A 17,736-nucleotide genomic window follows, 5' to 3' on the forward strand; every position below is an offset into this window, starting at 1 on the left:
CCTTCCTGCGCAAGAAGCCTAGCAGCGAGGCAATTCTGGGCAAGGCTCGCCCTTGGCAGAGAAGCGTCGCGCCAGGAACTCTGCCAGATCGGGCCTCTGAGCAGAGCTCGAGCTCTGCTGTACTGGAGGCACACTTGGCTCGGGCAAGCAGGGCTTTCAGCTTGAAGGGGCTGGGCTGCCTCCTCTTCCCCCGAGGAGGCTCGCTTCCCTGCTGGCTGTGCACTCGCCAATCAGACGGGGGAGCAGGGCTCCTCCAGCAGGTCTTGCCTCAGGGGCTGCTTCCCCTGAGTTGGGGCTGTGGGCGGGAACCCAGACACGCAGGATCAGGCCCCAACCACCTGCACATGTCTCTGCTGGGGAGGAGAGTGCTAGGGAACCTACGTCTGTCATGCACTTGCTGGGCGCCCACGGAGTCAGCCTCCGGGTGTGCGGGGCTACAGACCCCAGCCAGGGGCCCTGGGATCCTGGGTCTGTCCATGCGGCGCTGAGTCTTGGCGGCCAAGGAACCGCTGGAGGAGCCCTGCACTTGCTCTTCCCTTCAGTCTGACAGAGCTCTCACTGCCGGCGCCCTTGGCAGTGTGCAACCCACCAGCCCCTAAGCCCTGCCCTAGGACGCCTGGGGCCTAGGTGCAAAGACAAGGGAGGAGCGGAGCTGAGGCTAGGAAGGCGCCAGTGGCATCTCCCAGCCTCGCGCAGCCTGCTCCTTCCTGGGGAGGGTGCCTAAAGGCAAGGCAAGTCTGGGAAAGTCTCGCCCATAGCAGAGCAGCCTCGCGACAGGAACTCTGCCAGATCGGGCTTCTGAGAAGAGCTAGAGCTCTGCTGTACTGGAGGCTCACTTAGCTCCGGGCAAGCAGGGCTTTCAGCTTGACGGGGCTGTGCTGCCTCCTCTTCCCCCGAGGAGCCTCACTTCCCTGCTGGCTGTACACTCGCTGGTCAGGCGGGGGCACAGGGCTCCTCCAGCAGGTTTTGCCTCAGGGGCTGTTTTCACTGAGTTGGGGTTGTGGGCGGGTACCCAGACACGCAGGATCAAGCCCGAACCACCGGCACATGTCTCTGCTGGGGAGGAGAGTGCTAGGGAACCTACGTCTGTCATGCACTTGCTTGGCGCCCACGGAGTCAGCCTCCAGGTGTGCGGGGCTGCAGACCCCAGCCAGGGGCCCTGGGAGCCTGGTGCTCTCCGTGCGGCTCTGAGTCTGGGCGGCCAAGCAACCGCTGGAGGAGCCCTGCACCCGCCCTTCCCTTTCGTCTGACAGAGCTCTCACTGCTGGAGCCCTTGGCAGTGTGCAATCCACCAGCCCCTAATCACTCCCCAAGGACCCCTGGGGCCTAGGTGCAAAGGCAAGGGAGGAGGGGAGCTGAGGCCAGGAAGGCCCAGTGGCTTCTCCCAGCCTCGCACAGCCTGCTCCTTCCTGCGGAGGGAGCGTAAAAGCAAGGCAAGTCTGGGCACGGCTCGCCCATGGCAGAGCAGCCTCGTGCCAGGAACTCTGCCAGATCGGGCCTCTGAGCAGTGCTAGAGCTCTGCTGTACTGGAGGCGCACTTTGCTCCGTGCAAGCAGGGCTTTCAGCTTGACGGGGCTGGGCTGCCTCCTCTTCCCCCGAGGGGGCTCGCTTCCGTCTTGGCTGTGCACTCGCCGATCAGGCGGGGGCGCAGGGCTCCTCCAGCAGGTCTTGCCTCAGGGGCTGCTTCCCCTGAGTTGGGGCTGTGGGTGGGAACTTAGACAGGCAGGGGCAGGCCCCAACCAGCTGCACACCCTCCTGCTGGGGAGGAGAGGGCTAGGGAAGCTACGTGTGTGAGGCAGCTGCTGGGCGCCCACGGAGTCAGCCTCCCAGGCATTCTTCAAGCCTCAGCCCACCAGGGCAGGCTAATAAAGAACTATGGACCCTCTTAGCCCTCACTTTAACCTATAACCCTAATGGTAATGCCCCGAACTCTAAGAAGAGGGGGGGTCCCCAAATGCTAACCCGAACCCGAACCCTAACAAGTGGAGTGATTGCGTGAACTCTAACCCTAAACGTAACAATAAACCTCTAAAATAAAAAACTTTTCTGGTCTAAGCCCCGCCTCTTGCTGTCCCCTGCCCCTTAAAAGCAAAACAGCTAGATTGGGGATTTAAACTCCTAACTAACAGCCGAAAGTCTGCCTCCCTGACGACTCACCTAATCACTGTGCTAGAGAGGCTTGCTGCTTCTGACCTCGGTCTCAGACCCTCTTCAAGCCTCTTCCCGCCAGGGCAGGCTAATAAAGAACTGTGGGCGCTATTAGGGCTCACTTTAATCTGTAACCCTAACGCTAAGCCAACCCTAATCGTAACCTGAACACTGACCCTGTCCTGAACCCTAACCCAAACCCGATCTCTTAGAAGAGGGGGGTTCCCCAAATTCTACCCTAACCCTGAACCCTAACCCGAACAAGTTGGGGGGTTGCCGGAACCCTAACCCTAAGCTTAACAATAAACCTCTAAAATAAAAATAAACTTTTCTGGTCTAAGCCCCGCCTCTTGGGGTCCCCCGCCCACTAAAAGCAAAAGAGCTAAACCCAGGACTTGAACTCCTGGCCTACAGACCCCAGTCTGGCTGACTTACCAGCCTGCCTAACCGCTACACTATAGAGGCTTGCTGCTTCAGACGGTGCTCCCGGGCCCTCTTCAAGCCTCTACCCGCCAGGGTCTGGCTCTATAGCATATCATGGCTGTCCTAGGTCATCTTTGCTTTCTGTAGTCATAGTTTTATCCCTAAATCATAGACAGATCAGCTGAGAAAAAGCTTGGATTGTCTCGGTGGGGTGGATTTGCTTGTCCTTGTGTTTCACCTGGAGGCAGTCGCGGTCCCGCGGGCCTGTCCTGGAAGGGGGCGTGGGGGTGGGGCGCACCGTGAGCGCGTCGGGGGCGGGGCGAGCCTGGGTGGCTGGTCAGGAGCGCGGCTCATGTGAGCGGGTCTGGGGCAGGATGAACATGGCGGCGCGTCGGGGGCCAGGCTTCCCAGTTGTGCTCTCAGGGCTCGCCATTGCAGCTGGGAATGCTCGTTTCGTGGGCTCCTGGGTCCCCGTCGATTGGCATCCAGCGAGCAGAGCGCAGGGCTGTGGGCCACAGGTAAGGGAACTCGGACTGGGTGGAGCAGGGAACCATGTATTCTGCCCTCTTTGTTTGCAGTCTCGGAGCCGACTAAAATGGAGGTCGCAGAAAAGCCTCGCCTTTGGGGCCAAGGGTTTTGCCGCTTTACCCCTTTGCATAAAGCTCAGACCCGCGCGGTTTTCCCAAGCAGCCTAGTGTGTTGCTTCCTACAGGCCTGGAGAGGATAACAGGCAGGAAGGCCAGGGGTCTCCAGACAGAGAAAATAGACTGCAAGTGTCAGACGTTTTTTTCTCTCTCTTAAGAGGCAGGAGGAGACAAAAGAGTGCTGCATTTTTTTTTCTCCATCTTGATACAAATTTAAAAGGAGGTTTCTCTGAAAATTCTGTGTTGCCATGACCACTCCTGGCTCCACCTGAATTTAACTTTTCTCAAACCTTGAACTAAGCAATGCATTTTTCTTATGGAAATGTTTGTCTTAAGGTATGCTAATGTGCTATGTATTTACCCAAGGCTCTGTCTTCAGGTCACTTCCCCCTAAAGGCTCAGAAACGACTTGACAAACCAGTATGTTTTACTCATACCTTGTTCTCTTAATCTATGTGAATGAAACTATATATTTGCTTGGAAATCTGCCTTTCTTCAAGATTCATGTCCATCATTTTATGGCCTGGGATGACTCATCTGCTGCCAATGTTATCTCAATGCTTGCTGTGGGTGAGGGGCCTGGTGCCATTCTCTGAGACATTGTCTTTCTTTCATTAGCAGACTGCTAGTGGCCCTATAACATCTGGCTAAAGACTAGCAGGGGGTACTCTTTCTTCCCCCTTTTAATGTCTATGTCAGCAGCTCTCTCGATCTCTTTTATACTTTAATAAAACTTTTAAACAGAAAACCTCTGAGCCATCAAGCTTCTTCACTTGCCCTGGATTGAATTCTCTGGAGGCCGAGAATGCTGGCATCTTTTGTGGTTTAGCAGCCACCTTTCAGCCTTTTGTAATTCATATTGAATCTTCATTTCAGATTGAAGATGCCTTCCACGGTATTGCCAACTGAAGCCTTTTCATCACTATGGAGTATCTGTCCATGTCTTTAGGGTATTTTTCAGCAATCATGTATCATTTCCAGTGTGCCAGTCTTGTCATCCTCATTCTGTCCATAGCAAAGTCTTTTATTACTGTTGATATGATTGAAAGGGAATTGTTTGTTTAAATTCCCTTTCAGATTGTTATTTGCTGGTGTATACAGATAACACTGTGTCATCATTGATTTGTATCAGTTTGGACAGCTTGATAGTTGTCTCTAGTTTCTTTAATTTCTCATAATTTAAGATGACCCTGGCTCATATATTTACAGTCTCACCCCAAGTCTCAGTCATTTCTTCAAAGAACTGTCCCTTTATTAACATTACATTATTTTTGACTGTGCTGGGTCTTTATTGCTCGTTTGTCTAGTTGTAGTGAGCAGAGGCTACCCTCTAGTTGCTGTGCCATGGCTTCTCATTGCAGTGCTTTCTCTGTTTGCAGAACTTGGGCTCTGGAGCATGCAAACTTCAAGAGTTGTTCAAGGGCTTCGTTGTCCCTGGGCGTGTGGAATCTTCTACACAGGGATTGAACCCGTGTTCCCTGCATCGGTAGGCAGATTCTTTACCACCGGGCCATCAGAGATGTTTCCTGTTCCCTTTTATTAGAGAATGATATTTAAAACATACATGTAGGAGCTCAATATGCTCACCTTTGAACATATTCAGTTAAAGGTAATTTGTGATGTCTCCAACCTGATCCACCACGACATGGACATTGTAACGTTTCCTTTTGTTTATCTGAAACTTTGCCTTCCAATGGTAAGATACCTGGCTTCCACCGCTTGTCATACACAGAATTCAGTGCTTGTCCCACGTGGTTACTGAAAAAAAAAACTGTCAGATTGTCTTTCAAAGGGGGCTCTGCATGCATTGCACCAGTATCTTGAGTATGTTTTTCTATGATAGTTTACTATCAGTATACCCTCAGTGGCCAGGTGTCTATTTCAGTCACTACCAATTATGAATGGGCTTGTTTGCTCTAGTGTTCTTGGACAATTTGAGTACAGTTTCTTTGTCAGATATGCTTTTTTTTTAGGAAAACAGTTTTATTGATTGTTGGCTGTGTTGCATCTTTGTGTGTGGGCTTTTCTCTAGTTTTGGTGAGCATGGGCCATAACTAGTGGTTTGCAGGCTTCTCACTGCAGTGTCTCCTCTTGTTGAGGGGCACAGGCTCACGGGCTTCAGTGGCTGCAGCATGTGAACTCGGCATCGTGGCTTCCAGGATCTAGAGCACAGGCTCGGCTGTTGTGGCACACAGACTCCATAGGATGTGGGATCTTCCCATCCTAGGGATCGCACATGCATCTCCAGCACTGGCAGGTGGATTCTTTACTATGGAACCACCAGGGCATATTTTAGATTCTAGTTTTCCACACATGTATCTAGTGAAAGAGGCCAGGATCAAGAGGCATGGCAGCTGGGAATCCTCAGCCCCAGCTCTGGTGTGCTATCCAAAGCTCTGGGGCCTTTGGTGAGCAGCTCAGCTTCCCTGGGACTGTTTCCTCCCATCAGAAATGCCCTGCTTTTGGACTGTAGCCCACCAAGCTCCTCTGTCCCTGGGATTTCTGAGACCAGAGTACTGCAGGTGGTGCCATTTCCTTCTCTGCTGCTGCTGCTGCTGCTGCTGCTGCTGCTGCTGCTGCGTCGCTTCAGTCGTGCCTGACTCTGCGCGACCCCATAGACAGCAGCCTACCAGGCTCCTCTGTCCCTGGGACTCTCCAGGCAAGAACACTGGAGTGGGTTGCCATGTCCTTCTCCAGTGCATGAAAGTGAAAAGTGAAAGTGAAGTCACTCAGTGAAGTCGTGTCCGTTTCTTAGTGACCCCGGGGTTGCAGCCTACCAGGCTTCTCTGTCCATGGGATTTTCCAGGCAATGGTACTGGAGCGGGCTGCCATTGCCATTTCCTTCTCTACAAGATAACGTTTTGAAGGTATTTTCTCCTGGATATTGCTTTTGATGAAGGAAGGGGGATCCCTTCCCAGGGCTTGAGAGTGAGTTCTTGTCTGACACTGGGCAATGAGTTGTCTGAGGAGAGGAGTGCTGTCCAAGCGAGAGGCTTTATTGGGAAGGGCTGCCGGGGTGGAGGGCAGGAGGGTGAGGGAAACGGAGAGAACCACTCTGTCACGTGGCTCACAGTCTCAGGTTTTATGGTCATTGGGTTAATTTCTGGTTTGTCTCTTGCCAGGCATTCTGAATTGGGATCTCTCTTGGGGGCACACGCATCACTCAGCTGAGATGGATTCCAGCAATGTGGATCCTGGGAGGTTGGTAGGACCTCCGAACTGGAGCCTCCCATCACCTGACCTCTCCAGAATTCTGGTTGGTGGTAGCTTGTTCGTTCCTTGTTCCTTCCCAGGGCCTCCTGTTGTAAGATGACTCCTGCAAGTGTTTTCTTTTCTCTGTTGCCTGGCCAGGGTGGGTGGTCCGTGGTTCATTTAACAGTTTGTTTTTGGTTCTCTTGAGTAAGGTCCTCCACGGGGTAAATGTATGAAATGATAAAAGGCAATGTTTTAACTAATTTATATTCATAATTTGGTAAGTTGGCTTTTTTTGTGTATGTTAGACCTGATTACCAGACCAAAGGTCATGTAGAACTTTAGTAGTTTTCTAAAATTCTATAGTTTTTAAAATGGAGTTACCTTGTTGCAAAGTTTGTGTTTATGTTCAGATTTTTTAAAAGTTATTTCTTTTTAGTTGATTGATCATTGCTTTACAATATTGGTTTGATTTGTCATACATCCACATTAGGTGTACCTATGTCCTCTTGCTCTTGAATCTCCCTCCCACCTCGCACGCATTCCCACCTCTCCAGGTTACTACTGAGCCCCAGTTTGAGTTCCCTGAATCATACAGCAAATTCCCATTGGTTGTCTATTTACAAATGTTGGTGTACCTGCATCCATGCTGCTCTCTCCATTCATCTCACCCTCTCCCTCTTGTTCCCCACTCTCGTCTGTAAGTCTGTTCTCCATGTCTGCACCTCCATTGCTGCTCTGTGAACAGACTTGTCAGTACCATCCTTCTAGATTCCATGTTTTTCTCTCTTTGACTGACTTCCCTCCCCTTTATTAGAACAAACTCAAATGTGTTCCTTTTTATGGCTGCATTCCATACAGGCTCTGATTGTTCCTTAGCCATGTTTTGCTGAGGGTCATGGAGCTATTCTGCTCCATTTCAGTTTGGGCTTCCAGTCTGAGTGCTCGCAGCAGAGCTGCTTCTCGGTGAGCCCTCTGAGGTCTGTGAGCGCCGGGCTGCCCGCTCTTCTCTTGTGGCCCGCAGGGGGCGCCAAAGGCCCCTCTGACCCGCGGGCGCAGGACGCTTTGCCTTTAGACTCTGCTCCGTGAGCAGCTGGCAGGAGCTTTGTCTCCTCAGGACCATCAGGGCTCAGGCTTCTGGATAACAGGGCTGCATCCAGGCTGAGAGGAGCAGGGTTGCCTCAGTGCCCACCAGCAGGGAGGCGCTGCAAGAGCGAAAAATGAGGACGGAGTAGACGTTTCCTGTGTCCAGCTGAGGGCTGACTGGAGGTCCATCTCAGAGGACTCAGGGGGAAAGAGCTCCGTGTGCAAAGCTGTGGGTTTTCAGTTAGATTTGTGTTAGATGATCTAGAGGATGACCAGTTCTTCCATGGAGGTGGCCGTTTCTCTGTCACTGTTTCTTGAGAAGACTGTCCTTTCCTCTTCGCTCGTTCCTGGTTTGATTTTCAGGAACTGACCATGTACAGGTGGGTTCGTTTCTGGGCTCTCTATTCTCTCCTGGAGTCCATGTGTCTGTGTTCCTGCCAGTTCCTCACTGTGGTGGTCACTACAGCTCCGTGATGTAGTTTGAAGAGGGATAGGAAGATGCCTCCAGCTGTGTTCCTCTTTCTCAGAGTCTTTTTGGCCATTTAAGGTCCTGTTCAACAGTAGCAGCCTAATATTAGGAATATTTCTATTTCTGTGGAAAATGCCATTGAATATTATTTTGTGATTGCAGTCCGTGTATTTGTTGATGACTTTGGTTGGAATGGACCTTTTAATTCCTCATTGTTCCAGTGCATGAGCGTGGAATAATTTTCTGTGTGTTTGTATTTTCTTTGGTTTCTTTATCAGTGCTTTCTAGTTTTCTGACTACTGGTTTTTTATGTTCTTGATTAAGTTTGTTGCTAGATGTTTTATTTAAGTGGGATTTTCTTAATATTTTTTTCTGATTGTTATTAGTGTATAGAAATGCAAGTGATTTTTGGACTGTAAAGGGTAGTATTTTATGATTGTAAATTAATCCAAAATGATTCAGCTTTACTGAATGTAGTCTAACAACTTTTTGTGAAGTGATGTGGAACATTTTATCTGTAAGATCTGTTTCTCCTGCAGTAGGTCATCCAGAGGACCCAAGACATGGTGGTTACTAATAGACTTCCCACACTACTTCTTCATTCCACGTGGACTCCTTCACAGGCAGTGAGCATCGCAGCTTCCCTTGAACTTCATCTGGGTAAGTCTTGGCCTGTATCAGAAAGTTTCCTGCCTGTCTGCTCTAAATTTCTTTTGTGGTATTGACATGGTTGTTTTGAAACCTAGTATACTTTCCAGTCATTTAAAATGTACAGAAAATGCCTAGCAATGGGAACAAGTGCTAGCATTTGCCACATCATCTAAAATACTCTATGTGTTTTATCCAAAACGGGTACCTTCTGCAGAACCAGCACATAATCTCCAAAATCAGGAAATCATATGGTACCTACATTATAATGTAATCCACTGCCCCACTTCCACTTTTAGCAATTGTTCAAGTGTATGAATATATCTTTTGTTTCCATCTTCATCCTTTTTTCTTTATTTAGAGTGTTACTGAGATTTTCAGTTATTTGGACAAACTTGATGGATTGAAAGCAGACATGGTGAATAAGGGTTCTGGGTGGCCTTTTCTATGTGGATTTCTTTTTCACTGAAGATGGTTTTAATATTTATTCATGTTGTAACATGTATGAATCCTGCATTCTTTCTCCCCCCCATAGTAATTAAAAATAAATAATATGCCATTTACCATTTAGATATTTGTAAGCATACAGTGTTGTAGCAGACAACCTTTTCTTGTTTTGCAAACCAGTTTAATAATGTGCACCTTGTGCGTGCTTTGGAGAAACTCAGGAAACTGAGTCAGTGACTGAAATGGCCCAAGATATCACCTTAGATTCCATCTTCATCTGAAAACAAAACAGGCACTTTCTGGTGGTCCAGTGGCTGAGACTGGACACTCCCAAAGAAGGAGGCCCAGGTTCATTCCCTGATCCAAGAGCTAGATCTCCCATGCCACAAAGGAGAATTTGCATGTTGTAGCTAAATATCTGGCTTACCTCAATGAAGGTTGACCTGGTGCAGCCAAATTAAAAAAGAAACAAATATTTTAAAAATACAACCAAAGGAAAGGAAGGGTATGGTTGTTGTGCAGATTTACGGCTTAGCTTTCCCTATCGATAGAAAAGAAAAAAGAGTTTCAAAAGACTGTGTCTCATCCTTCTATCTGGCATATAGAGAGGATTCCTTTGAAATGAGATTTCTCTGGTAAATGTGACTCACAGAAGAGCTGTCTTGAACTTGGGTTTCAGAGATGATCATGTGTCCTCTAAAAAAAAAAGTTAATTGGGTCCCACTAATTCTCATGCTGAGGTGGTATATTTTGTGGTAGCATTTGCTCCCCTTCACTTTGGATGTATCCCCATTTGTTTACACTGTCATCTACTGAAGACATCCTGATATTTGAAAGTTTTTAGTTATTACAAGTAGAGCTGTTGTATATAATCATGTGATACTTTTTGTCTGGACGTTTTCAAAGCTGTTTAGTAAGTGCTAGCCATATAGTATTCAGGTCACAGGTGAGCTTTGTTTAGCTGTGGAAAAATCCAGCTATGTTTCTCTGTGGCATGTGGGATCTTCTGGGGTAAGGGATCAAACTAGAGTGTCTTGCATTGTCAGGCAGATTCTTTACCACTGAGCCACCGGAGAAGTTGTGCCCTACCCCCGTTTTTTTTTTTGAGTTTACTGGATCTAATAGGTGTGCAGTGCTACCTCACTGTTATTTTAGTTTGTAATTTCCTAATGATATGTGATTTTGAGTCTTTTTGATAGGCTTATTTACTATCTTTATATTTTTGTAGGCCAGGTGTTTAGGTGTATACATTTTTTATGAGATTGTTCTAGATTTTTTGGTATATTTGGAGTACAATCCTTTATCAGATATGTATTTTATAAATATATTTTCCTGTGGCTTGTGTTTAAGTTTTGTGAATAAGGTTTTTCACAGTTTAAATTTCTAATTCTTTAAAGTTAATGTTATATATGTTTTATATCCTTTTTTGGATAGACTTTAGTGTGTTGTTGTTGTTGTTGTTGTTGTTAAATTTTATAAGCAGAAGTGAGGTACTGTAGATACAGTTTTAAGCTAAGCTGAGGTACCATAGATACAGTTTTGCCTTTTGTCTGTTAAGAAGTTTGAGTGAGTTTGGTGTACACTGTATATAACATTATGTCTACATTCATTTGACTGGATATAGCTTCCAATTATTTGTCTAATTGGTTTTGGAGATATCACGGGAAGTCAGTTTTTCCAAGGGAAACTGAGGTCCATGAAACATGAACTCTTTTCGATCGGTCGGAATCACTCTCTGCTATTTCTGACAGATTTGACTTGTTTGGATATCTCATATGAGTGGAATCACAGAACGTTTGTCTTTTCTTGGTCTGGTTTATTTCACATGATCTAATGACCATAAGGTTTGTCCACATTGTCGCATTGTCAGAATTACTGACTTTGAAGGGCCGAATCAGATTCCATTGTGTGTATACCACAGTTTGTTTATGGAATTGGCTGCCATGGACACTTAGATCACTTCTGTTTGTTTGCCAGTGTGAATCATGCTGTTGTGAGTATGACGGAAGAAGTATCCATTTTTTCAGCCCCCTTTCCCAATCCTTTTGGGTACATAGCTTGAATTGGAATCGAACTATGTATTTATTCCATGTGTTTGTTTTGGAGTCATTTCTGTAATGTCTTGCAGAGTGGCAGCACCATTTAATGTACTTTTTTGTATGGTGGAATACCGTTCAAGCTTCTGAATATACCTTGTGTTGCATATTCAGTCTCCCACCAACGGACACTTGAATGAGTTCTACCTTTGAGCTATTGTGAATGTCACTATGAATATTTGTGTACCAGTTTTTGTTTGAATTATTAACAAGTACATTACTATATATAAAAGAAGCCACAAGGACCTACTGTACAGTTTAGGAAACTATTAAATATCTTATGATAATGTATAATGGAAGAGAATCTCAAAAGGAATATATGAAAAGCACATAGTAACCATGATATTTATTGTGCCAACACTATGAGTTATCATAGCACTACTCAACGTGTATTTATACATGTCAGTAAAATATTCACATCTGTAAGGATATTATAAAAAATTATATAAAAAATCAAGAATTCAAACAGAGATTAAATAAACTTCCTGTCATTGCTCATCATCATTTATACATTCATACTACCTGTAACACTCATTGTATAAGTGCTGGACTAGCAATTGATGTTCTCGTAAACCAAGAGATTGTGAAGGTGTAAGGAAATATAGCTTATTGAATTCCTTAATGAAGGATTATAGAACTCTATGTCCATGAAGTGAATGAAATTCCATTTTATTGAACCACATTCTTACTAGAGTGATGAGCTTCCACCCCACCCAACGTTAGTTCACAATGAAATCCTGCAGTCCTCTGGCCTCAATGTCTGCTTCCTGCTACCAAGAAAGAAAAGATGAGGAAGTCCTGACAAAACCGATGCTATTTTTCTTTTTCTGATTTGTATTTTATCGCAGGGCTTGGCAAAAAGAGGGCCCAACCTGTTTTTAGAGTTCCATCCCAAGGGTTCCTCTGGCATGTTCCCTATGTTGACAAAGTGCTGATTATTTTCAACAAAGGACAATGATCTGCACTTCACTATCTGTTGCTTGAGCTGGAATAGCGGGCATCCCTTGAAGTGCATTCCTTCATGCTGAAGTAGGCATCCCTGAAGCAATAGTATAAGAGGAACACATTTATCATGTAGACATCGCATCCCATACATTTGTAATAATTTTTCAGTTATACCCATCATCATCGGAGGAACTGACTTGTCCCAGTAACAACGAGAGTACCCAGTATAACAGTTCCTTGACTTATGAGTACTTCCTATGAGTACCCTTATGAGTACTTCTTCCAATGTTGTTTCTCCTACTTTGGTCATGAACAGTAGAAGCTGATGGCAGTGGTCCTTGAAATGTATGTCGATTCCTAGGTGGCACAGTTGATAAATAAAAAATCTGCCTACCAGTGCAGGAGGGGGAAGTGATGTGGGTTTGATCCCTGGTTCAGGAAGATAACAATTCATACACATGTTTTATGTGAACCAGTTTGATACTCATGAGTTTTTTCTTCTGTATACAGAAAAACAAATGCTGTTCAAGGACACTGAAAGAACCCTGACGTTGAAAATCAGATCTGTATTGTAAGCAATGCTTAGATATCCATGAGTCGAAGCATAGTATTATGCCTATCATCCTTGTATTTCTCTCAGTGAAATATGTTGAGGAAAACTCTTCATTCGTGGTCTAGATTCACGAAGAAGCTAAATAGCATTCATCCTTTACGTTGACAACTGTGAATTTAAATCTCCTGTGAATCCTATGTGACAACCACACATACCAACATGAGTTATCAGTATTATATCAATATTTTTAGTCCTATTGTATGTCAACTAAAAAAATCAGTATATAATTGTACATGAAGTCAAGACATAAAATCAGTGCAAATACAAAATGTTCCATCCTTTGAGAAAGGGAGAAAAACATCTCTGTGCTTAGCCTATTGCATTTTTATGTATTAGACCCTTAAGTAGTTTATTCACCACACCCTGTGAATGATTCACAAATCTTCAGAGAAGAAAGGATCATTTCTCTTGAACAATGAGTAGTTCAACTATTCTCAAAGCAAAGCCATAAGTGAGTCTTATTTTGGGTGAGACCATGAAAACTCAGTGTTTTCATTATGCTTGTGCTTATGATGGGAGGAGGTCTGAGAAAGCACTTCTGAAGGTTTATTCATACCAGTCGTTCTCATATGTATCGAGTCTTTAAAGGTCGAATCACCAAGGTGTTGCTTCTACACTTGTACTAGGCTGAGCAGCAACATTCCCTTTCTCCGTAAGTGCAGTAGACGTGTTCCCAACCTGTCTGTCTTCTGTCCTCTGGAGTATGCATTGCTTGAGCTCATCACAGCCTAGTAGATGGAAATCATCAGGATATTCTGGAAACCCTTTTTATTTCAGTCTGTTCAGGAGGTTACCACTGCTGCAAACCTCTGGATTTTACCAAGCGCTTTTAACAACCTCAGATGAAGGATATAAGTCAACACTGGTGACAGCCACGGGCTTCCATGGCCTATCCATGATTGTTGGCTTTGCTTTCATAATCATCCTGTTTCTTATACCAGCTAAACTGTCAGTGTATTTTTTAATTACCATTTTATCTTTGATGGTTTTTAGAGCTATTATGGATTTTCCTATATATCTTCACTTATCGGTGAGGGTCTTATGTTAGTAGTAGTTATGACAACTGACTTTCTGTCTGTTAGCTGTGGCAGAATAAAAAAAGAATGACCCACTGTATATTATTAATATTATGTATCAATATATAGTTAGTTTTATTGTTTGCAGTCATCCAATTCCAAGTTTCTGAAATAAACTTTCAGAAAAATCACATCCTTTTGAATGCCCATTTGACTGAATAGGAGCACGGAAATGTTCTTCCATAAAATTGTTTACAGTTTCCATTCCGTTTCTCCTGTTTGATGTAGATATTGGCCTTTGGTTCTATCAGTAGCTTTGCAAGTAAAAAAAAAATTAATTAGAGCTCGTATGGTAATTTTACTGTTAGCAATAAGTTTAGCATAAAATGAACACAGAAGAGGTTACAGTAGACCAAATATGAAAGTCAGTTTAAAAGAAAACATAGTGTTGAATGTTTACAGTAGGAATATAGTTATGAAGTTCCTTTATTATTATTCTATCCTTTCCTTTTGTTTTGCAGGGGTGTTAATGTACAGATTCCAGTACTATGGCTAGAGCGAATAATAGTATCATTATTCTTGAGAGCAACTCTACTAAGTCTTCACGCTCATGTCACTCAAGGTTTTTTAATACCTATTATGTTAGTCGTGTTTGTAGTTTGTGAAGTCACATAAGTTGCATTCATTCAAGCAATAGTATCAAACAGCTATGGCATCAATTATAGATGTGAATCGATATCGAATGTGAATCCATTTCACTGTGACAAGTTATTATTGTAGATATTCTATTCATGCCAGTAACAAAGCTGTGCAGAAATAATACAATGTTTATTAAGAAAATAAGATTTACTAATTTGTTTTATTATTCTATTTCTTTTAAACAGATTTAATGACAACAGGCTCAACTTTTCATTCACTTGTATGACTATGAGCAGTTTGACCAAGCTGAAGAAGATGACTTGTTTGTAGTCTTCCTCATCAGCTCATTCCATCTACTGGCTTTAAAATCATTTAGTACAGAGCTCACCGTCTAGGTGTTCATCCAGTGTTTTGTTTGCTTATCATGCAGGATCATTTTAAAAGGAAAAGTATGTGTGTATGAGTTAGAGCTCTGATCCCAGGAGTCCATGTAGAAGCTTCCCCGAGAAATGTATCGTTTTTGCACCAATGCTACTGAAATGTGTGAATGTGGTATACCACGCGTCCCAATAAGTGTAAACAGCGTCATAGGCTACTTATTTGAAATGACCAGTACTCATGACATTCCATTCAACTGAGGACTAAATATAGCCAACGTAGGCTGTGTTTGCCAAAGAGACTTTGAAGTATTCTTCACACAGTCCTTCATCGACGCCAGTTTTCAGATCAAAGAAACCCTTGCTCCATGAAGTTTGTGAACACATATACTCATGTTTTGTTTGAGATTTTAAAGTCATTCTTCAGTTTTGTTGGAGGAATGGTTCTGTATATGCCCCGTGGATCCCCAAATCCACTGATGTTCATGTGTCTTGGGGCTTCCCAGGTGGTTCTAGTGGTAAAGAACATGCAGAACATACCCATGCAGGAGACATGGGAGGTATGGATTCCATCCCTGGGGCAGGAAGATCTCCTGAGGGAGAGCATGGCAACCCCCTCCAGTATCTTTGCCTAGAGAATCTCATGGAGACAGGAGCCTGGTGGGGCCTAGTCCATATGATCCCAAGGAGTTGGACACAATGTAAGTGACTTCGCACAGCACATGATTCGTTGTCATAGCTAATATAATGGAGATGACATAAAAAGAAGCACCAGCGGGCGAAAGTCAATATCCATCACTTTTAAACTTTGGAATGTATTGTGATATTTTACATCCATATTTGTATGACTTGATAGTTGGAGAATCGATGCATGTGAAGGCCTGGTTGTGTTATATGTATGTTGAGGGAAGATATATTTTTATGTGGTTTGACATATAGGTCCCATTTCATTCGTAGACATATGCATACTCATCACTTATCATCATTTTTTTTTTGAAAAGACCATTGTTTGGAAAGGTTGTTGTCTAACCATGAAAGATGCTTGAATTCTTGGGCTCCTTAGAGGAAGAATTCAACCCGGGGCCAGTGATGAGGCTTGATCAGTCAGAGCTTTTGTGTCCCAACGTTTTATTAAAGTATAAAAGAGAGAAAGCTTCTGACATAGACATCAGAAGGGGGCAGAAAGAGTGCCCCCCTACTCATCTTTGGCTGGATGTTGTCTAGCTACTAGCAGTCTACTCATTAGAGAAAGGAATGGCAGCAGACCCCTCACCCACAAGATATATGGAGATGACCGTGGCACCAGGTGAGTCATCCTGGGCCATAAAACGATTGATATGAGCAAATGGATAGCTTCATTCACATAGATCAGGAGAGCCATGTATGAGTAAAGCATATTGGTTTGTCAAGTCAGTTCTGAGCCTTTAGGCAGAACCTACTTGAAGATAGAGTCTAGGGTAAATACATAGTACATTCACATAGCTTAAGGCAAACCTTTCCATGAGAAAAATGCCTTGGTCAGCTCAAAGTATGAGAAAAGTGAACTTCAGGCAGAACCAGGTGTCATTATAGCAACACAGAATTGTAAGAGAAAATCTCTTTTTAAATTTGTATCAAGAAGGGGAAAAAAGATAACAGCTTGTTTCCTCCTGCCTCGGAAGTGACAGATAACAACTGACACTTGCACCCCATTTCCTCCCTTTGGAGACCCCTGGCCTTCCTGGCTGTTACCCTCTCAGTTTCATTCATTGAGCGTTTTCTGCCTTGTGAAACATTGGGCATAGAAGTATGTGTTTATTTAGGGGTATTTCATCCAATTTCATTTAAATGCATATGTGAATTAGAAAGTTTGACATGCTGTTGCTTTGTATACCGATTGGGAAATGTGAGCCTCCAAGCTTAATTTAGTTTTTCATGTTCATTTTTCTTTTTAGGGGTACAAAGAAAAATAATATGACTGTTAAGATCAGCTTTCGTATTTTTTGCCAAATATGAATTGGGATCACATCGATCAGAGATGAGTCTGTGCATGAAAGCCCTAATAACTAATGCTAATTGACTTCACTACCATGGGATGTTTTCATATCTATTGAGGATTTACTTTATGTATTTCGATTTTAACTTTCTGTCTTACAGCCTTGTTTGTAGATCAAAGCTATTTGAAATTGTCATCTGGTTTCAAATGGCTTGTGAGGTTATTCATGGGTGGTTTATAAAACCGAATGGATTGTACGTAGCCATACTTTGTTGTCATTCTATGAATTTGAAGAATGTCTGAAGAATGTCTGCACTTATGCCTTAAAGATTCATACAATTGATGTCCAATATTTATCTCAATAGACTTGCTTTCAATTTGTAGTTTCCTATGCGTATGTCTTTCTTTATGGATTTGGGTAGAACTTGTATTGGAACACTGAAAAATCTGTGATATCAACCGTGCTGACCTTTCTGGTGGTCATCATTAAGATTTTCACGCTCTATGGATCCTAGTGGAAACAGGTGCTGTTCATCCTACATTTGTGAAGATTGAACTCATCGTAGAAAGTGGAATTTGTTGAAATATTTATGGTATAAATAAATCTTGTCTATATAATTACCCAGAGTCCTGGTGCGTATTTGATTGCTAAGTTATAAAATGTATGAGATAGATGTGATCCATCAATGGTGACTGGATAAGTGGTGGAGAGGTATTTTGGTGATGCAAGAGATTTAAATGATGTGATCATAGTATTTATATCCCTTTTATGTGGATAATGGGTCTTGGATCCATGTTTGAAACCTTACAACCTCGTCTTTTGTTATGCATGGGAAGTGTCAAAAATGAAGAAGATGCGGGTAGGTACTTCAAGGGTAAGTATAGGGCTGAGGGCGTGACTATGATGTGGGTTAGGGTTAGGATGTGGATGGGGGTCGGGTTAGGGTAGGGTAAAGGTTAGAGTTCGTGGAACAGCCCTCCAAACTTGTTAGGGTGAGGGGTGAGGTGTGAGGGTTCA

General features: G+C 44.0%; 1 long non-coding RNA gene across 1 annotated transcript; it reads left to right on the forward strand.

Annotated features, from left to right (window-relative positions):
• The first annotated feature begins 2,878 nt into the window (after positions 1-2,878).
• LOC138435692 (uncharacterized) lies at positions 2,879-17,339 on the forward strand. Its single transcript, XR_011255183.1, has 5 exons — positions 2,879-3,089; positions 4,595-4,701; positions 6,338-6,471; positions 8,502-8,622; positions 14,612-17,339. It is a non-coding gene; the product is annotated as an uncharacterized lncRNA (long non-coding RNA).
• The last annotated feature ends 397 nt before the right edge of the window (positions 17,340-17,736 follow it).

The sequence above is a fragment of the Ovis canadensis genome, chromosome 3, assembly GCF_042477335.2.
Source record: "Ovis canadensis isolate MfBH-ARS-UI-01 breed Bighorn chromosome 3, ARS-UI_OviCan_v2, whole genome shotgun sequence".
NCBI classification, from domain to species: domain Eukaryota; kingdom Metazoa; phylum Chordata; class Mammalia; order Artiodactyla; family Bovidae; genus Ovis; species Ovis canadensis.